We start from the raw sequence: 22,318 nt of genomic DNA on the forward strand, positions 1-22,318 counted from the left end.
CTCTCCCCACACCAGACACCCTGTGAGGGAACTGAGGCTGAGAGAGCCCTGATATTACTACTCAGTCAGAACAGTTTTATCAGTGCTGCGTTGAGGCCAAGGTCACCCAGCTGGCTGCATGTGAAGGAGGAGCAGGGAATCAAACCTGAATCACAAGATTAGAAGTCCGCACTCTTAACCACTACACCAAATGGGTAGAAGATAGTGTGGAACATGCACTCCTACATGCATCGCGAAATGTGACATTTGAAATGTGACATTTCAGACCATCTGCCTAAAGATGTTGGCATTTTATAAATGTGCTCGAACTGGCTGGCCTATGGATAAGGGATTGTGGAAGAGTGAGGGAAAGTACAGGCTTTGTTCCTTTGGCTGAGTTCTCCCACCTTATGATGTGCCTCTAACAAGACCCAAAGCAATCAGAGGTCTTTTTGAAAAGCTCAAGAACTGCCACTACCAGCAGCTGCTGCTGGGGTGATTGACAAGGGTTACAAAGCCTTTGTAATGACTGAGAGAGAGGGAGAAGCTGGCACTCCTACTGGAGAGCAGTAATGTGCAGGTGTGGCTTTGGGCCTTGGTGTCAATGGCCTGTATTGATTGCTGCTAGGCACTTAATAGCTGCATGACTGCACAGTGCCAGGCTGCTAGTTCCTATGGCATTGTCGCCACTTCATGGTGCCCTCCAGGGAAAGGGGCCAAGTTTCTTCCTGCTTATTTGTCCTTCAGCCACAGATGCTTTTGTATTTCCAGGCAATAGAGATAATAGTGGGGAGGGAGCGACCATTACAGAAGTGATTTTCTTGTGCCATTGTATATATCCAAGGCCTTTTTTGAAATGAGAAAGAGACTTGGTGGCCAGGCCAAAAGAACAGAGAGGGCAGGCCATTTCAGTTCCCTGTTACACATGGTTACAGCAACTTGAAGTTTTCATTGCATGGGTGGGGGAATAAGAGGCTCTTTTACAGGTCAGTTTCTCAGAAGAGAATGTTCGCAGGTACAGAAGAGACTCACCGCAAACAGGTCCCTCCAGATTCCTTCTTTCTTCCCCGTTGCCTCCCACCTACATCTCCTGCTGTTACTGCCCTTCCCTCTCCACAGCCTCTCCCATCTTTTTCCTCCCCCTCATCCTTCTTGCCTTCACACTTGCCCTGATACTGCCACTTCTTCTCTTCCCATCTCCTTTCCCATCACTGCTGCCTCTTTCCCTGCCATCATCTGTAGTTGCTGCCATTCTCCCCCGTTTCTTCTCCCACTCTTCTCTCCCATTGCCACCACCCTCCTTTCCTCTCCTCTGCCTCTGCCACCACCCTTCTCCCTTGCCTTGCTTTCCCTATTCTCAGCAGCAGCTGCTGCCACCACATTCGACATAGTTTATAGGGGTTGCTAGGTGACTCTCACAAGGGCGGCTGAGATGTCACAATGTAGCATTGTGATTGCATTGACCCATACATATTAGGGCTTAGGGGATTTTAAAAATCCCCTCCAGTTTTTCATTCTCAGAATTTTCCTGCACATTTTCGTGTGCCTGCCCCCCTCCGACAGTGACCCAATTATGTGGGTTTTTGTTTTCATCTGCACTCTGAGGACAATGTTACATATATTGATTAATTCAAACAAAGGACCTGGGATGACAAACTTCAATCCTGCTCCAAAATAATATCACTTTTTAGAAACCAGAAACTTGTGTTGTCAAACTATTTAGCTACTTTTTAAAAATTCCCAGACTCAGGATAGGTTTCCCTCCAGCCCACCTTACCGTTCTTCCCTTTTCTTTATTAAGGGAAATACTGCTTTGTGCTACTGTGGAAATTGAAATAGTTGAACATGTACTGCTGCATTGCTTCATCTATGGAGATTCATACCCATCCTCCAACAAAAATACTGAGAACACTGGAGGACTTTAATCTAGAACTTTGTTACTAGATTCTCAGCTAGGGTTGCCAACTCCCATTTGGGAAATTCCTGGAGATCTGGGGGTAGAGCCTCGGAAGGGAACTCAGGTGGGTATAATGGCATAGAAGTAATGTTGCCAGGCCCTTTCTGGCCACCAATGCGGAATTGGTGTTTAGTACTTGGATGGGAGACCTACAGGGAAGTCCAGGATTATTATGGAGAGGCAGATAATGGCAAACCACCTCTGTACCTTTCCTTGTAAACCCTTCAGGGTTCATAGGTTGGCTGTGACTTGCAGTCTAAAATAATTATAAATTATTTTGTATGAGCAATCTCACTATATAGATCTCGAGAGAGATCTATATTTTAATGAAATCTGTTCCACGTAATATATTTCTGGTAAGGCCTTGGAGGAGGAGTGTGTCTCATGGCTTAAGTGCCACTCAGCACTTAACATCCACTCAGGGCAGCTGTCCTGCCCCTGAGTGCCTTCTCCTCCAACTGGCTTGCCTGTCTGTCCAGCAGCCAGTCAATCACCTCCATCCCCCACCCCTGACCACCCCTCCTCCTTCCACTTCCCTCTGAGGCTGCAGATTCCTGTTGCGTGAGACGTGCCCCTGCTAGTGAATTCCCTGCACAGGGGCCTCCAGTCTGCAGCCTTTCCAGGTCCTGGGGGGAGGAAGAGACCATCTGCAGAGTTCTTCTACCCCACCCCAATCTAGCGCTCATATTCCTGAATGCAACAGGTTTGGCCCCTAGTACTTCTATGAAATCCAGAAGAATAAACAATCCATTGATCCTTACTTAATTTAGGGAAAAGCCACTTTACATTTGAAAAGGGTTTCTTTAAACTTTTTTTTTGGCTGCTAATGATCAATGCTAATGAATTCTATTACATTTCATTACATTAGAAAATGATCATCCAGAGGGGCCCCCCCCCACCAGTCAGGGAGATGTTCTTCCTTTGATCATCACGTTGACACGGAGAGACTTCTTAATTGAACTGAACATCTCAAACCAGAGATTCACTGATGAGAACAGGTTACAGTACATCAGAAAATCAAAGGCTGGTTACCAAGCCGTGCAAGAACAAATCTATATCCAGTGTTGAGACAAGAAGTGGCAAATGGTGATTCCAGCTGACATTTAATGTCTCAATTGTGCATGAATCATTCATTACAATATAAATGGAATAAAAGAGGAAAGCTTTTCAATTTTTGTTTCAAGGAAATGACATTAACAGCCATTTAGAAGCTATTGTGCACCATTGTTAATCCTGCACAGAAGCCTGGTGATGAGGTAGAAACAAGTGAACTGGCTGGTTCGAGGAGACCTCGTCCAATGTTGTGCTCATAACATTGTGCTGCTAAATGTTGTGAGAGATGCCTAGATTTACTGATTGGTGTCACTCCTTTGTGGAGAGATTCATATGTTATGGTCACCTATTTAGTCCCTTTCAAGATGCATCATAGAAATGTTGATCTATTTTTTAAAAAAATAATCTGTATTGACATCAGATTTTTTGTGCAAAGCCCCCAGAGAGTTCCCATCATTAAATATGAACAACATGAAGTCAGAAGTGCAGCCCCATGTCATGTACCCTGCCATCTCAGATATGATTATCCTGGTGGGAGATTTAGGGAGGCTTACCTCCAAGTGGGACCTGGGGAACCCCTGGAATAGTAGTGTATCTCCAGACTACAGAGATCTCTTCCCCTGGAGGAAATGGATGTTCCAGAGGCTGGACTCTTTGTAATAGTACCCCACAGAGATCCCTGTCCTCCCCAGGCTTCATCTCCAAATCTCCAGGAGTTGCCTCCATTGGGCAACTCAAGCTAGAACTGATGTAATGCTTAGGAGAGCTGAGTTTGGCTACAGACAGGATAGGATCCTATGGATTTGTACCATTGAAGGTAGTTGTTTCCTCCAGCACATGGTGCTTTCTGCTGATGCAGGAAGATCTTATTATCATGCAGCATTGGTGAGGCCATACCCTGGAGTTATGTGGATATAGGGATTCATTCCTATCCCCAACAGTTTATCAGTTTTCCTCAGAATTGTGCCTTTTTAATTTTCATTAATTGTTTAGTACAACATCTAAGGAGTCCTGCTTTTTTAAGTAACTGTCGACACATGAAAGTTTCTCATTCTACTTAGCCCATTGGTATATTATCTACTTCAGGGCTCCACCAGCTGGGTACCAGCTGGTGTTTTGGTGCCCACAGATACCTTTCCTTGTGCCTGCCAAGTGTTTTAAAAGTGGGTGGAGCCTGATGGGACTTTTTCCCTGTGAGGCTTCTCATTGGCCATAGGGGATTTGATTGGCTATACAGATATTTCTAAAGGTTATTTTGGCAGCAACGACTCTCACTGCACAAGGAGCTTCACTACATGACTGAGGATAAGCTTCATGTTTACAAGAAAATACCTTGAAACAATATTTTCATTTTAAAAGACAGCATGTTGAGCGGAGCTTCCTTCTAAATGCTGGTTCTCCAGATGCCTAAGAACTGCAATTCCCATGAGCCCCAGACAACAGTATGCTGAAAGAACCCACAGGAATTGTAGTCTATGGACATCTGGAGAACCACAGTTTAACCACCCTTGGCCTAACATATTGAAGAGTTACTATTAGATATATGCTTAGCTTCCCTCTTCAACATTTTGTGATTGCTTTGCCTCTGGTGGCAGCCATTTTGCAGTTGCCCCTACCACCCTGTGTCAAAATTTTAAGGTTCTAGCAGACTGGAGAGCCCTGGTCTACTCTGACCAGCAGTGACTCTCCAGGGTTCCAGACTGAGCTCCTTCATGTCACCTACCGTCTGGTCTTTTGAACTGAAACTGTCAGGGATTATGGAACTCAGGACCTTCTGCATGCAAAACAGGTTTTCTGTCCCTCAATTACTCTTCTCTTGATTCTGGGTTGATGCTTTAAAATATCTGCTGTTGGTTTTCTTTAGACACTACAACTTACAAATCTACCCTGTGTGTGTGTTTAAACGGGATTTGGAGTTTAATACAAACATTGCTAATGATACCTTCTGGTTTATAAATCCAGAATAAATGTTATCTCAGTGGGCCAGACAGCTGACAAGACACAGGAAATTCATCTTACTAATTGCCAACTGCATGCCATAATAACATAAATGTATTCACTCAGGAGAAGGCCAGACATTTTGAAATCTTTTTTGCTTGGAGTCAAACAGAACACTCTGATAATGATTTAAAGAGGCTGCTCCAGGAATGCGTTAGCCCGGCTATCTTTTCCCCTTCGAGAGATGGGAGATTTAAGATCTGATCAGAAACGCTCTAAGATATTCAGCAATATTATACAAAGCAATGCTATCTCAAGCTAATAGGTAAATACATAATTCAGGGTATTTGTAATGTTTTCAAGTTCTGTATTAAATTATTTCTGGAGCTAATACTCAGCCAACTGCCTTCTATATCTAATTAAGGCTGAACCTGACATCTATTCTAGAAACTTATTTACGGTCATCTTAAATTCTGAATTGTTTTAACTGCAAAACTACCAGTTTTACTTTGAATTAAGGCGAATATTTCTGGAACTACTTGGATATATGACTTGCAATATGTTGGTATATCCTGCCTGACTTTTTTTCATGGGACCTATTTAAAAAAGGAGATGGTGATTTAATTCCATGATCTAATACTAATTTGGTCCCGTCATAATACAAAACCATGGATTATTCTGGTTTGTAAAGCCAGGCATTGACTTGTGGGTGATCATTCAAATCCTAGTGTGCCATGACAAATGCTGATGCCATTGCCTTCACTCTGGTCAGACATTTCCACATTGTAAGGATGCCAACCTCCAGGTGGCATCTGGTGATCCCCCAAAATCACAGCTCATCTTTAGACTGCAGAGATCAATTCCCCAGGAGAAAACAGGTGCTTTGGAGCATGGACTCTATGGCCTCATCCACCCCAAGTTCCATCCCCAAATCTCCAGGAGTTTTGGATTGGACAACACTGCCCCCATCCCCCACTGATGTTCAAGGCAACTTGGCAATCCTACCCAACTGAAGAATGGCCATGGCATTTGTCTGACATACAAAGGGTCCCAGAGACAATTGTTGGCATCTTCATTTAAAAGGTATAATGCAGTTGGTGAAGTGAAGACTTCTGAGATCCTAGAGAACTGCTACCAGTTTGAGTAGGCAGTACTGATCCTAATGGACCAAAAGTCTGATTCAGTATAAGGCAGCTTCATGTGTGTACTGGATGAGGGTAGTGATGAGAAACAAGCCAGGATTATGTCTACATCTGTATATTTCATGAAATTATTGTTAGAATCAACAATGGTTAACATGCCATCTTCAGATCATAGTTTCAGATCTGGGTCTGACGTGACATAATTACCATTAGTGAAATGGCCTACATGCAGATGATTACACATAGTTGGTTAAATTAAACTATCTTAACAGAGCCAAGTGTCAAAAGGTGTACCTTGTAGTCAGACAACATTTCCCTTTGGTCTGTAGTCTAAATGGGTTGGATTCCACCAGCTTTTCTGCTCATAAAAACAGGTACAGGGGGCTCCTTTGGCTATGCTGGCATTCATAGGATCTGCATAATACAAAAGCCATGTGCAATGTTGTTGTTGTTGTTATGTGCGAAGTCGTGTCCGACCCATCGCGACCCCATGGACAATGATCCTCCAGGCCTTCCTGTCCTCTACCATTCCCCGGAGTCCATTTAAGTTTGCACCTACTGCTTCAGTGACTCCATCCATCCACCTCATTCTCTGTCGTCCCCTTCTTCTTTTGCCCTCGATCTCTCCCAGCATTAGGCTCTTCTCCAGGGAGTCCTTCCTTCTCATGAGGTGGCCAAAATATTTGAGTTTCATCTTCAGGATCTGGCCTTCTAAAGAGCAGTCAGGGCTGATCTCCTCTAGGACTGACTGGTTTGTTCGCCTTGCAGTCCAAGGGACTCGCAAGAGTCTTCTCCAGCACCAGAGTTCAAAAGCCTCAATTCTTTGACGCTCGGCCTTCCTTATGGTCCAACTTTCGCAGCCATACATTGCAACTGGGAAGACCATAGCCTTGACTAAACGCACTTTTGTTGGCAGGGTGATGTCTCTGCTTTTTAGGATGCTGTCTAGATTTGCCATAGCTTTCCTCCCCAGGAGCAAGCGTCTTTTAATTTCTTTGCTGCAGTCCCCATCTGCAGTGATCTTGGAGCCCAGGAAAATAAAATCTGTCACTATCTCCATTTCTTCCCCTTCTATTTGCCAGGAATTGAGAGGGCCGGATGCCATGATCTTTGTTTTCTTGATATTGAGTTTCAAGCCAACTTTGGCACTCTCCTCCTTCACCCGCATCAACAGGCTCTTTAGTTCCTCTTCACTTTCTGCCATTAGAGTGGTATCATCTGCATATCTGAGGTTGTTGATATTTCTCCCTGCAATCTTGATCCCAATTTGTGACTCCTCTAATCCCGCATTTCTCATGATGTGCTCTGCATACAAGTTAAATAGGCAAGGCGACAGTATACAGCCTTGCCGAACTCCTTTCTCAATTTTGAACCAGTCAGTGATTCCATGTTCAGTTCTCACTGTTGCTTCTTGACCTGCATATAAATTTCTCAAGAGACAAATAAGATGCTCTGGTATTCCCATCTCTTTAAGAACTTGCCACAATTTGTTGTGCTCCACACAATCAAAGGCTTTAGCATAGTCAATGAAGCAGAAGTAGACGTTCTTCTGGTACTCCCTAGCTTTCTCCATGATCCAGCGTATGTTGGCAATTTGATCTCTAGTTCCTCTGCCTCTTCGAAATCCTGCCTGTACTTCTGGAAGTTCTCGGTCCACATATTGCTGGATCCTAGCTTGTAGGATTTTGAGCATAACTTTGCTAGCATGAGAAATTAGTGCGATGGTGCGGTAGTTTGAACATTCTTTGGCATTGCCCTTCTTTGGGATTGGAATGTAAACTGACCTTTTCCAATCCTGTGGCCATTGTTGAGTTTTCCAAATTTGCTGGCATATTGAGTGTAGCACTTTTACTGCATCGTCCTTTAAGATTTTGAATAGTTCAACTGGAATGCTGTCACTACCACTAGCTTTATTGTTGCTCAGACTTCCTAAGGCCCATTTGACTTCACATTCCAGGATGTCTGGCTCCAGGTCAGTAACTACCCCATTGTGGTCATCAGGGATGTTAAGCTCGCTCTTGTATAGTTCTTCTGTATAATTTTGCCACCTTTGTTTGATCTCTTCTGCTTCTGTGAGGTCCCTACCATTTTGGTCCCTTATCATACCCATCTTTGCATGAAACGTTCTCTTCATATCTCCAATTTTCTTGAAAAGATCTCTGGTCCTCCCCATTCTATTGTTTTCTTCTATTTGTTTGCACTGTTCATTTAAGAAGGCATTCTTATCTCTTCTAGCTTTTCTCTGGAATTCTGCATTCAATTGGGTGTATCTTTCTCTTTCTCCCTTGCCTTTCACTTCCCTTCTCTCCTTAGCTATTTGTAAAGCTTCCTCAGACAGCCATTTTGATTTCTTGCATTTCTTTTTCTTTGGGATGGTTTTAGTTGCTACCTCTTGTACAATGTTGCGAACCTCCGTCCATAGTTCTTCAGGCACTCTGTCTATCAGATCTAATTCCTTAAATCTATTTGTCACCTCCACTGTGTATTCGTCAGGGATATGATTTAGTTCATACCTGAGTGGCCTAGTGCTTTTCCCTACTTTCTTCAATTTAAGCCTGAATTTTGCAACAAGAAGCTCATGATCTGAACCACAATCAGCTCCTGGTCTTGTTTTTATTGACTGGATAGAACTTTTCCATCTTTGGCTGCAGAGCACATAGTCAATCTGATTTCTGTGTTGACCGTCTGGTGATGTCCATGTGTAGAGTCGTCTCTTGGGTTGCTGGAAAAGAGTGTTTGCTATGACCATTGTATTCTCTTGACAAAATTCTACCAGCCTGTGCCCTGCTTCATTTTGTACTCCAAGGCCAAACTTGCCTGTTATCCCGGTTATCTTTTGGCTTCCTACTTTAGCATTCCAATCCCCCATGATGATAAGCACATCATTTTTGGGCGTTGCTTCTAGAAGGTGTTGTAGGGCTTCATAGAACTGATCAACTTCATCCTCTTCAGCAGCAGTGGTTGGGGCGTAGACCTGGATCACTGTGATGTTGAATGGTTTGCCTTGGATTCGAACTGAGATCATTCTGTCATTTTGGGGATTGTATCCCAAGACTGCTTTTCCTACTCTCTTATTGATTATGAATGCTACTCCATTTCTTCTGCGAGATTCTTGTCCACAGTAGTATACCCGATGGTCATCTGAATTAAATTCACCTATTCCTGTCCATTTTAGTTCACTGATTCCTAAAATGTCGATGTTCAGTCTTCTCATTTCTTGTTTAACCACGTCCAGCTTGCCTTGATTCATGGATCTGACGTTCCAGGTTCCTATGGAATAAAAATCTTTACAGCATCGGACTGTCTTTTCGCCACCAGTTACTTCCACAACTGAGCGTCCTTTCGGCTTTGGCCCAGCCGCTTCATTCATTCTGGCGCTACTCGTACTAGCCGTCTGCTCATCCCCAGTAGCATATTGGACACCTTCCGACCTGAGGGGCTCATCTTCCAGCGTCATATCGTTATGCCTATTGGAACTGTCCATAGAGTTTTCATGGCAAAGATACTGGAGTGGTTTGCCATTGCCTTCTCCAGTGGATCACCTTTTGTCAGAGCTCTCAGCTATGACCTGTCCGTCTTGGGTGGCCCTGCACGGCATAGCTCATAGCTTCACTGAACTACGCAAGCCCCCTTGCCACAACAAGGCAGCGATCCTTGAAGGGGGCATGTGCAATGAGGTCAGTATTAATGAGGAGAATTTGGTAAGATTGAGTGAAAATACTGGCTGGATCCAATTTATGATCTTTCAACTTTAGCTTTGTCTTATACCTTCTTTCACTGTTGGAACTAATGTTAATGTTGAATACCTTTCCTGCTTGCTAATTGTCTACCATTTATACCTGTTTTTTTCCAAATGACACTTAGCAGTTTTCATTTAGTTTTCATCTTTATATACCTCACCTTGAGTTGGGGGTCATTCATTGAAATACTGGATAAATGCTGTAATAAATAAATCACTCATAATTGCTTTCAGCAAAAGGTTCATTTTACTACTGAGTGACTATGGAACCCAGCTACTATTAGTAATAACGTTTTTTTTTAATGACACCCTGAATCCTTTTGATGGAGTGATTTTGTATGTAGAAATTCAGAAATTTTATACAGATATATAAACTGCAATTCTGAAATAAGAGAGCATGTATGTTTGGTACATTCATCAGTGTTAAAATGAGGGGTAGTGATGAACAAAAATGAAGTGATATACATCACAATGTGGGTCTGAATTTAATAGCTAGAAAACAAAGAATCAGGCCTCTGTGTCTCTGCTAGAGGAAACTCCATGAATATATCAGCAGCTCACCAAGGTAGATTGCTGGCTTCTTTTGAAATGGAGGGCCCCTTTTGAATTTGTGATATGGCAAAGACATCTACAGTTTGAAAGACGGGGAAAAAAGATCCAAACTCCTAGTGGGCCCTTAACATACCAAAGTAGTTCCTTGGATCTTAGCCAGTACTATATATCTTTAAACGATTGTTGTTGTTGTTAGGTGCAAAGTCATGTCCGACCCATCGCGACTTCATGGACAATGATCCTCCAGGCCTTCCTGTCCTCTACTATTCCCCGTTGTCCATTTAAGTTTGCACCTACTGCTTCAGTGTCTCCATCCAGCCACCTCATTCTCTGTCATCCCCTTCTTCTTTTGCCCTCAATCTCTCCCAGCATTAGGCTCTTCTCCAGGGAGTCCTTCCTTCTCATGAGGTGGCCAACGTATTTGAGTTTCATCTTCAGGATCTGGCTTTCTAAGGAGCAGTCAGGGCTAATCTTCTCTAGGACTGACCGTTTGTTCACCTTGCAGTCCAAGGGACTCGCAAGAGTCTTCTCCAGCACTAGAGTTCAAAAGCCTCAATTCTTTGACACTTGGCCTTCCTCATGGTCCAACTTTCACAGCCATACATCCACTAATGGAATTCCTGTATTCTTCGGAGGGTGGGCCTGTAGCTCTCCCATTAATTAGAGGAGTGACAGAGGTCTTGGAGCAGGACTGGCAATTACCTGCATCACCCCCCCCCCCAGCTTGTATAAGGTGCAAGATGAGGGTTGCAGTTTCCAGTTTAATCATCCCAAGACCTCATCAGTATTCTCAGCCATATTGCCTGGAAAGGGTAAACTGGATCTGCATTCAGCCCCAGTTGACAGGGAAGGTAGATGGTTAGACAGCATGGGAAGGAAGATTTATTCTTCTTCAGCCATGGGCATCAGGGTTGCAAATTTACAAACCCTGATAAGCTGCTACCAGGCTGTTCTTTGGGAGAAGTGAGAAGGTTTTCAGCTTTTCTTCCCGAAGAACAGAAATCTTTTGTGCAGGCCTTGCTGACTGAAGGCAAGGACCTGGCAAAGCAACAGATAAAGACGGCATGGTATTCAGTCAACTGCCTGGGGAGAATTATGGGCACAGCAGTGGTGATGCGCAGGCATTCCTGGCTAAAGAGTTCCACCCTGTCTTCTGATATCAAGTCAGCTGTAGAGGATCTTCCATTCAAAGGGGAAGACCTGTTTGGTTCAGAGACTGATGAGGTCCTCGAAAAAATGGGTTTTCATGGCAAAGATACTGGAGTGGTTTGCCATTTCCTTCTCCAGTGGATCACCTTTTGTCAGAGCTCTCAGCTATGACCTGTCCGTCTTGAGTGGCCCTGCACGGCATAGCTCATAGCTTCACTAAGCTACCCAAGCCCTTTCACCACGGCAAGGCAGTGATCCTTGAAGGGGCTTTAAAAGATATAATTATATTAATTTACACATCCAATATTGAAGGCATCTTCAATACTTGAAGGAGATTTTTGCGACTGTGATAAAAGACTGATTTTTAAAATTCTAACAATGAGATTTTTTTTAGTGTAAAATTCTAGCTTTGTAGAAATGTTTGTCATTATGTTGGACTTCTAAATCCAAAGAGAATAACAATCAGAGGCTGGTTACTACTACCCATTATAACTTGCTCCTTGAGATCTGTTTGAGAAATAAAAGTACTTTTTTATCCATTATCACCTTCTCCCTTTTTTGTTCCACCCTTTGCTATGTCTTTCGTTACCATATGGTCTCAAATACACATTTAAAAAAAAAATTGTGATTAGTTTTGGTGATGGCATTCGCTAAGGCCCACACCTCTATTATTTCAAAGAGAAGATAATGCAATGCAAATCCTTTCATACCACACAATGTAAATGTGCTCATAAGAAACTCTAACTATGATAACGTTTAGAATTTATCACCCACCGCCTCCTAGAATTGCAAAACATTTCCTATTCTACTGTATTTTAAATGCTACATTAGTCATGGCTAACACTATACATACAGAACAATCTGTATGTGACTTGTTAAAGATTCTTTAAACAGAGAAACAAATTACAGTGCATTCACTGACAGGATTGTCATTAGATTTTCTTATGTGAAACAGCATTGATCTCTCTGGTTGATCTTTAAACCTATTTTGAAAAATCTCAATGGAAAACCAGGCTTTTATCACAGTGTCAAAAACCTGCATCAAGCATTGAAGAAGCTTCCAATCTTGGATATGTAAAATAATGCATAGTATTGGATAAGATCTAAAGGGCCAATTGGGAGTTTTGATCTTTTTTTCTCTCTTTCAAACTATAGATCATTTTGCCATATCAGAAACTCAAAAGAGCCCCTCCATTTCAAAAGCAGCCAACTATCTGCCTTGGCGAACTGCTGATAAAAGATATTCATGGAGTTTCCTGGGGTACAGAGAACTAGTGACCTTTTCCCATCTCACAGGCCTTTTCCCATCTCCAGTGATCCGCCCAGCACTTTTAAGAGGTTATTTCAGGCCCTGACTATAAGCCTGGTGGAATCATTCTGCCATAAAGCCTCTGCGGAACTAAGGTCCCACAGGACCCTAATTTCTTTCAGCAGAGCATTTCACCAGGCTGGGGCCTTGGCCTGGTTGAGGCAAAACCCATTTACTTTGGACTGGGGATCCTGACCAGCAGTTATTCTGATGATGTTAACATGATTTGGGGGTAATAAGGGGAAAGATACGCTGGTCCCAGACCATTTCGACATGCAATTTCAGAAAAAGAATGATAAAGTTATGCAACACAAAGAATTTCAAATAAACAGAAAATACCCTTGGAGTAAAGAGAAATGTTAGTTCTCTGTAAACAGATTAGCAATTATGTTGTATTTCATCTGTTGGGATATTTGTAATTAATTAAGAGCAAAGATACTAAGAAGAAGGAGAAGGAGGAGAAGAAGAAGGAGTTGGTTCTTATATGCCGCTTTTCTTTACCAGAAGGAGTCTCAAAGCGTCTTACAGTCACCTTCCCTTTCCTCTCCCCACAACAGACACCCTGTGAAATGGGTGAGACTGAGAGAGCCCTGGTATTACTGCTCAGTCAGAACAGCTTTCTCAGTGCTGTGGCGAGCCCAAGGTAACCCAGCTGGTTGCATGTGGGGGAGCAGGGAATTCAACCCGGTTTTCCAGATTGGAAGTTTGCGCTCCTAACCACTATACCAAACTGGCTCAGCGGGTTTTCCAAGATCCAGAGAACCATGCATCTAGCTGTGGATCCAAGGTATTAGACTTCTCATTACTTATATGTCTGTCCAGCTTTTCCTCGGGTAAAAAAATGTGTGTGTGTTTGTGTGTGTGGGGGGGTGTTCCTAATTGACTACCCCAAAAGACTATTCTGGAAATCATAGGAGCTGCATGGACAAAAGTATGGGGGGGAGCACTATAGTAAGGAGAATTTGATGAGGTTGAATGGGGAAAAATCTGGCTGAATCCAACCCATAGAGTGAAGAAATATGGTCATTTTATAATTTATTAACATTATTTTGTGTGTATCATGTTTTGACATACATGAAATAAATTGTTTCAAAGCAACCTTAGAGGAGTTCACAAACTAAATAGTAAGTAAAATCCTTTTTATCCCCAAAAACCAACTCTTCAATAAGGTACCTGGAAGACAAAGAGGACTGGTTAGCTACTGGATGAAAGAGATGCTGAACTAGATCGAGCACTGAAGTGTAAGAGGATGCTAAAAAATTTGATCAATTTAGGACTGTAGAAATATGCTTCATGTGTTAGAAATTAAAAAATTAATCAGATCCTTTATTATCTAGATCAGCCTTTCTCAACTTTTTTACCATTGAGAAACCTCTGAAACATTATTCAGGATTTGAGAAACCCCAGAAGTGGCACAATCATGAAGAATATGGTTGGGAAGTATAGCTGTGTACATGCCCACCCAGGGCCCCTCCCATTCCCACCCCCTCCAGGTCCATCATTGGCCATTTTGGGAGGTGAGGGTGAGTCAACATGTTTAACAAATTTAAGAAATGTATAAAAGATTAATTAACTCCCTGTCATTTGGGAAAACCCTTCAGGGCTATCAGGAAACCCCAGGGTTTCATGAAACCCTGCCTGAAAAAGCCTGGTCTAGAAATTTGCAAGGTGTTCCAGTGATATTTTGGGATATCTTATATAATAATTAATGCCAGGTGAGGACAGACGGCATCTTTACAATGCTGCACTCCTTTATACTCAACATTTCAGCGAACATTTCCAGAACACATTAGGCTGGAACAGTCTCTAAAGCCTTAAAGAGCTGTCGGCAGGAGTATGGAATGAATAGAAGAGTGGACAATTAGACATCTGAGGAATGGGGGGATAAGACGGTCCAAAGACTTCCTACGGAATGAAATAACAGCATCCCTTTTCAGTGTATAAATACCTTCTTTCCCATTGTGCTTTGTGCCTAGCCAATTATATGAAAATGCACAAAGTAGCCAAGCAGAAAAAGCATGTTGAGAAGACATTTGGGGGGGAGTCACGGAAAGAAAATTTAAGCACCAAAATATGCCAGTCATACGAACACTCAACAGCAAGGCACCATCATTATCTGAAAGCATACAATGCATGGAGTCTGCTTCTTGAATAACAGGACTCTGGAAACGTGCATCTGAGTCAATTCAGTTGAGCCACAAGTTGGGAGAGTGCCTGGGCGGTTCCTATTTTCTTTGGGCTTCAAGTTCAGTGTGCTTTATGAGGAAGCTTCCTGTGTGGGATCTCCAAAGGAGAATTACCACAAATGTAACTAAATTGATCGTGGCAACAGCCTGGGAGTGAACTGTCTGAGCTTCAATCCCAAATTTCTTCTCAACTCTTTCCTGGGCACCACAGTGGCTGAAGATCCACTGAATGTTTGATGTCAATACAAAGAAGCTGGAAGATAACAGGCAGAAAATACAGAGTTTATCAAATGTTCTTGAGATGCCTAGGAACACTGGAGAAGACTTCATAGATATGCCATATTTATGCAAAAGAAAATGGCCCTGAATGCAAGATGAACCCTCTTACAAAGTTATAGACTGTACATAAATGCAGGCTAGCCTGATCTCGTCAGATTTCAGAAGCTAAGTGGGGTTGACCCTGGCTAATATTTGAATAGGAGATATCCAAGGAATACTACAGCTGTGGAGGCAGGCAACGGCAAGCCACCTTTGAATGTCTCTTGCCCTGAAAACACTTTAGGATTGCTATAGGTCAGCAATGACTTCAAAAAAACAAACACATAACTTGCCTACGAATGTCATATGGCCTTCTCTTGTTCTCGATGGCACAAGGGCCCAAAAGATGAAACCAAGCTAAAAATCCAATCTTCTTTTCAGGTAAGTAGGATAGGTGTTTAATGGACTAAATTCATCTATACGGAGTAGCTTTGATGAATAGATCACAAGGTACTAGACACCCATTTTGTACGCTGCTTTTTACTAGAATCATAGAATCATAGAGTTGGAAGGGGCCATACAGGCCATCTAGTCCAACCCCCTGCTCAACGCAGGATTAGCCCTAAGCATCCTAAAGCATCCAAGAAAAGTGTGTATCCAACCTTTGCTTGAAGACTGCCAGTGAGGGGGAGCTCACCACCTCCTTAGGCAGCCTATTCCACTGCTGAACTACTCTGACTGTGAAAATTTTTTTCCTGACATCTAGCCTATATCGTTGTACTTGAAGTTTAAAGCCATTACTGCGTGTCCTCTCCTCTGCAGCCAACAGAAACAGCATCCTGCCCTCCTCCAAGTGACAACCTTTCAAATACTTAAAGAGGGCTATCATGTCCCCTCTCAACCTCCTTTTCTCCAGGCTGAACATTCCCAAGTCCCTCAACCTATATTCATAGGGCTTGGTCTCTTGGCCCCAGATCATCTTCGTCGCTCTCCTCTGTACCCTTTCAATTTTATCTACGTCCTTCTTGAAGTGAGGCTTCCAGAACTGCACACAGTACTCCAGGTGTGGTCTGACCAGTGCCGTATACAATGGGACTATGACATCTTGTGATTTTGATGTGATGCCCCTGTTGATACAGCCCAAAATGGCATTTGCCTTTTTTACCGCTGCATCACACTGCCTGCTCATGTTTAGTTTACAATCCACAAGTACCCCAAGGTCTCGTTCACACACAGTGCTACCTAGAAGCGTATCCCCCATCCAGTAGGCATGCTTTTCATTTTTCTGACCCAGATGCAGAACTTTACACTTACCTTTATTAAATTGCATCTTGTTCTCATTTGCCCATTTTTCCATTGTGTTCAGATCTCGTTGAACTCTGTCTCTATCTTCCAGAGTATTTGCCAGTCCTCCCAATTTGGTGTCATCTGCAAACTTGATGAGTAGTCCCTCCACCCCCTCATCTAGATCATTAATAAATATGTAAAAAAGTACCGGGCCAAGCCCCGAGCCCTGAGGTACCCCGCTACTCACCTCTCTCCAGTCTGATGAAACACCATTGACAACAACTCTTTGAGTGCGGTTCTCTAACCAATTCCCTATCCACTTAACTATCTGAAAATCCAGATTGCAGACCTTCAATTTATCCATCAGAACATCATGGGGAACCTTGTCAAAAGCTTTACTAAAATCCAAGTAAATGACATCAACCGAATTTCCCTGATCCAGCAAACCTGTTACTTGGTCAAAAAAGGAAACCAGGTTGGTCTGGCAGGACCTGTTGGAGACATATCCATGTTGACTTCCTTGGATCACCAAATTGTCCTCCAGATGTTTGCAGATCGCTCCCTTTAATATCTGCTCCATTATCTTCCCCACAACAGAGGTCAGACTCACTGGTCTGTAGTTTCCCGGGTCATCCTTCCTCCCTTTTTTGAAGATCGGGATAACATTTGCTCTCTTCCAGTCCTCCGGGACATCTCCAGTCCTTAAAGAGGTCCCAAAGATGATAGACAAGGGCTGTGCAAGTTCTCTGGAAAGTTCTTTGAGCATTCTCTTTTTTTTTTTTAATCAAAAACATTTATTAACATTATGTACCGTCTCCTTTTCTCATCAAGACGGAGGGTGGAGTACACGGGGTAATCAGTGCGGGTGACTGGCTGGCACTTGCAGAGCCCTTCATGGCCGTGGAGTTTCCAATGTGCAGGATTGTGGATCTACCGCGGATCTACCTTCTGCAGGTGGCCCCAAAGCTGATCCAGCGAATGGGGCCCGGGTTCTTCTCCTTGCGGTGCGGCTTCCGGCCCGACGGTGACGCTGCTGTTGGTGACCTGCATGTAGGTCCAGCCTTCGCTCCCGTGGATAAAGCGGATGTAGCGAACACCGGCTGGGTAGTCATGAAAGGACACCTCGCACCATTTATCCTCGCCTCTCTCCTGATTTCGGAGGATCAGTTCAGGGAAACATTCTTGCAGGATGCTGAAGTCTGCCGACAAGAGCTTAACACACAATTCGTAGCGGTAGTTGGGGCTAAACTAATACCAGTCCTTCACCACGATGTCCGGCTTGGTCTTGTCCATCAGGTCATCCCAGTAGCCTTCCTTCTTCAAGGTGATCAGCTGGTGCTTGAAGGTACACAAATGGTAAGCAACAAAATATTTCCGGATGTGGGGGAAATACACATTGGCTTCCGGAGCTTTCTCGATCTTCCAGACTTCCTTTTTCTTCGACTTGAATTCCCAGAACTTCAAGCCCTTTTCGCCACACGGATTTTTCATTAAATTCCTCTTCATCACAGAGAGGAAGTAGAAGGTCTTCCAGTCCAGGATGCTCCTATCTGGCCCTCGGAGACAGTAGCCCTCCCTCTGTCACTTATGTTTCCACAGGGCAGGGAGGTCTACTACGGTGCGCCACTGTGCACAAACCAGCCGGCAGCTGCTGACTAGATCCCTGCCGGGGACCCACGAGAGCACATCCTCCAGGATGTCCGGGGGCAGGTCGCCGATGGTCACCATCTCCCTCCCAGGAGGCCTCCACCAGCTGGCAAGCAAGCGGGCCGGGAACATGGGCGCCTCCGGGGACGCGCTGCGCAGCGGCTGGATCTCAAGCGCCTCCTCCGGGGCGGCCCTGGGCAGGGTGGGCGGCCTCCGGGAGAGGCGGGGCGCGGAATCCCGTTGCAGGCGAGACAAGGGCTCTAGAGCTCATTTAGTCTCACCCCGACAGGCCCCCTGCGCGGGCGAGGAAAGTTCTTTGAGCATTCTTGGGTGCATTTCATCCGGACCAGGGAATTTGAACTCATCCAGTGCAGCTAAATGCCTCTTGACAACCTCTCTATCCATGTTAACCTGCCACCCAGACACTATCCTTTGGCTATGGCCATCTCTAGATGTGCCTAAACACTTTGACCTGTGGGAAAAAACAGATGTAAAATAGGCACTAAGCCTTTCTGCTTTCTCTGCATCTTCCGTTAGAGTTTGTCCATCCACACCCAACAGTGGGCCTATTGCCTCCTTTACTTTAAGTTTGCTCCTCAAATCAAAGGTGTCCCAAAACAGTTTGCGATCACCTTCTTTGGTGTAGTGGTTAGGCGCGCCAACTTCTAATCTGGCAAACTGGGGTTGATTCCCTACTTTTCCAACTGCAGCCAGTTGGGCTTGCCATAGCACTGATAGAGCTGTTCTGATGGAGAAGTAATATCAGGGCTCTCTCAGCTTTACCTACCTCACAGGGTGTCTATTGAGGGGAGAGGAAAGGGAAGGTGATTGTAAGCCATTTTGAGACTCCTGACTGAGAAAAGCAGCAAATAAGAACCAACTCTTCTTCTTCTTTTCCTCTCCCCACAAGAGACACACAGTAGGTGGGGCTGAGAGAGCTCTGAGAGAACTATGACTGGCCCCAGGTCACACAGTAGGTCTCATGTGTCTCAAAGGGGCTTACAATCACCCATCCTTCCTCTCTGCACAGCAGACACCCTGTGAGGTATGTGAAGCTGTGAGAGATCTGAGACAACCATGACTGGCCTAAGGTCACCCATCTGGCCTCAAGTGGAGGAGCTGGGATACAAACCTGGTTCTCCAATTAAAGACTGCCACTTTTCACCACAACACCATCGAGGTGGGGGGAAGGAAAACATACCGGTAATTAATTCCCAAAGGCTTAGGGGTTCATTGAAGATTCTTGATGTTCCAGCGGGAGGTCGATTTTTCCAGGCGAGGAGTCTGCAATATTCAAGGCCATCACCCCTTTGCTTGGCAGGGGAACAGAAGGAGAAGCATCTGGCGAAGGCGGAAGCAGCAGCAGGCATGTTCATAAAACCACTAAATTGTAGGAGATTTACTCCTGAACACTGGCTCCATCTGATTAGCAACTAAGAAGAGTGCTTGAAAGGCAAATAAGGAATCAGAAGAGCAGTGAACAGCATAAAGCTGTTACCATATGCGGAGGGTGCTCAGCAATGACAAGTTGTTCAGACGGAATGGAGTTCATTCCCTTGGGTGCTGTGTGTGTATATTCTCCTCCCTGCCATACCTTTTCTTAATTCATCTGCGATGGCCGTGTAAGGAAAACGCTTGCAAATGAATCTTATACATAATTTGGACACAGTTATAAGCAATGGGGATCTACAAAGGAGCTTCTCTTTTGAGAATGCGTGCATGCTTTATTATTTATTTATATTTTTGAGGCTGATATTGAGCTGGATTTTTTTCCCCCTCTATGTATTTCACAAGCAAGATTTCCACCAAATAGTTGGAATGTTTGATAACTTCAGGTGAGTAAACATTGGAAAGGGCAGAGGAAGGTGACTGGCTGCCTGAGAGGTGGACACAACATAACTATTGTTCCTAGGGGGACAGGGCAGTTGGGGGCAATATGTAAGCTGAGATGTTCTTCAAACACAGTACATGGGTTTTTTTTCCCTCTCAACTTCGGACAGCTATCTTTTCAGTCTGACCAGTGAAGTAATTAAGGAGAAGCTGGGCATGTGCACTCAAATACCTGGGACATCAGTTCAGGTAAAATACTTCAGAAGTGTGCCAGGATCTCCTTGTTTGTCAGCCTCCTGTCATGGTCATTTGCTATTATTATTTGTAACCCTGAGGTTATTTGTGAGGGCATTGATGAGGTGTCAATAATAACCTGTTGGTGCCAGCTGTCAATTATTTAATGCGCACCTGTGTGCAAGGTTACTTTGCGCATTTTCCATGGGAGTGGAGGAATACAATTTTTTCTTAGGAAAAAGGGGAGTCCTGTCTTAGGGCTTTCGGGACTCTTGGGGTTATATAGAATCACATAGAATCCTAGAGTTGGAAGGGGTCCTACAGGCCATCTAGTCCAACCCGTACTCAATACAGGATCAACCTAAAGCATCCATGTTAAGTAGCTGTCCAGCTGCTGCTTGAAGATTGTCAGTGAGGGGAAACTCACCTCCTCCTTGGGCAGCTGATTTCATTGCTAAACTACTCTGATTGTGAAAAAAAACTTTTTTCTGATATATGATGATGATGAGGATGATGATGATTATGATGATTATGATGATGATTATTATTTTTCCCGCCACTCCCAAGACCGGCTCATGGCAGGTTACAAGTTGTTTATGCTAAAACCCCAATAAAACTCCATTCACACAATACAAGGACATAAGAAATCATACAAGAACAACAACAACAACAACAACAACAAAAACTCGAACAAACATGGCGGTATTACTCAATCTCCCATCCCCCAATGAAACATCTGTAGATAACACATGGCCTAACCGCTGCGTAGCATCTAGGCAATGACGTTCTACACATAGTTTAAACCCATTGATGTGGTTCCTATCCTCTACCCTCTTTCAAGTGGTAACCTTTCAAATACTTAAAGACAGTAATCACGTTCCTTCTCAATATCCTCCTCTCCAGGCTGAACACTCCCAAGTCTCTCAGCATTGCCTCGGTTGGTTCCTCGGTTGGTTCCCTGGCCCCAGATAATCCTTGTCAGTCTCCTCTACACTCTTTCAATTTAGTGCACATCCTTTTTGAAGGGAGGCCTCCAGAACTGCACACAGCACTTCAGGTGCAGTGTGATCAATGCGGTATGCAGCGAGAATATGACATCTTGCAATTTTGATGTGATGCCTTTGTTGATACAACCCAAGACTGCATTCACCTTCTTTACTGCCGTATCACACTGTCTGTTCATATTTAGCTTACAATCCACGAGTACCCCAAGATCTCGTTCATACATCCTGCTACCCAGGTGTGCATCTCTTATCCAATATGCATGCTTCTCATTTTTGTGATCCAGATGTAGAACTTTGCACTTATCCTTATTGAATTGCAACTTGTTCTCATTTGTTCACTTTTCCAGCATGTTCAGATCTTACTGAACTCTTTCTTCTGGAGTGTTCATTACACCTCCCAATTTGGTGTCATCTGCAAATTTAATAAGTAGTCCCTCCACCCCTTCATCCAGATAATTTGTAAAAATGTTGAACACTAATGAACCTAGTATTGAGTCCTGTGGCACCCCAATGCTCGCCTACCTCCTATCTAATGAAATATTATTGACAACTACTCTTTGGGTGTGGTTTTCTAACCACTTCTGCATATTGATCAGTATATTGCCTATCAAATTAGTGTCAGTAAGAATAATCATGAGTTTCGTATTGCTACCTCAATAAACCACTTTTGCTGCTATGTCAAATGTGTTCCTTGGGAAAGTTGATGGGGATCTGACAAAATATTCAGAGTACATTGATAAATTTTTTATCAGCTTCCATTTCTAATATTTTATTTTTTATTTATTACAGTTTATACCAGAACAGTAGAAGGGAAATAAAATACAATATATATCTGCAAAAGCACCTACCCACAGATCAATAAAATTAATATGTTTACTAGTGAAATTTATGACAAAAATTAAGACTAAAATCTAAATTGTCAAAAGCAGAGTGGAAATCGTTCTTCGCCCGCTAAAAGGCTATTAAAAATTTTAAAAAACCCTAAATAAACAGATGAATAAATTTTTCTCAGCCTCACTTCTCAAAGCAAGCCCTGCCAGCTCCACAAACTCTA

At 43.6% G+C, this 22,318-nt stretch overlaps 1 pseudogene; it reads right to left on the reverse strand.

The window, feature by feature from the left end:
• Window positions 1-17,442: 17,442 nt before the first annotated feature.
• Window positions 17,443-18,349, reverse strand: LOC143840771 (F-box only protein 44 pseudogene; annotated as a pseudogene).
• Between the last annotated feature and the right edge of the window lie 3,969 nt (window positions 18,350-22,318).

This window comes from Paroedura picta, chromosome 6 (genome assembly GCF_049243985.1).
Source record: "Paroedura picta isolate Pp20150507F chromosome 6, Ppicta_v3.0, whole genome shotgun sequence".
Lineage (NCBI taxonomy): Eukaryota > Metazoa > Chordata > Lepidosauria > Squamata > Gekkonidae > Paroedura > Paroedura picta.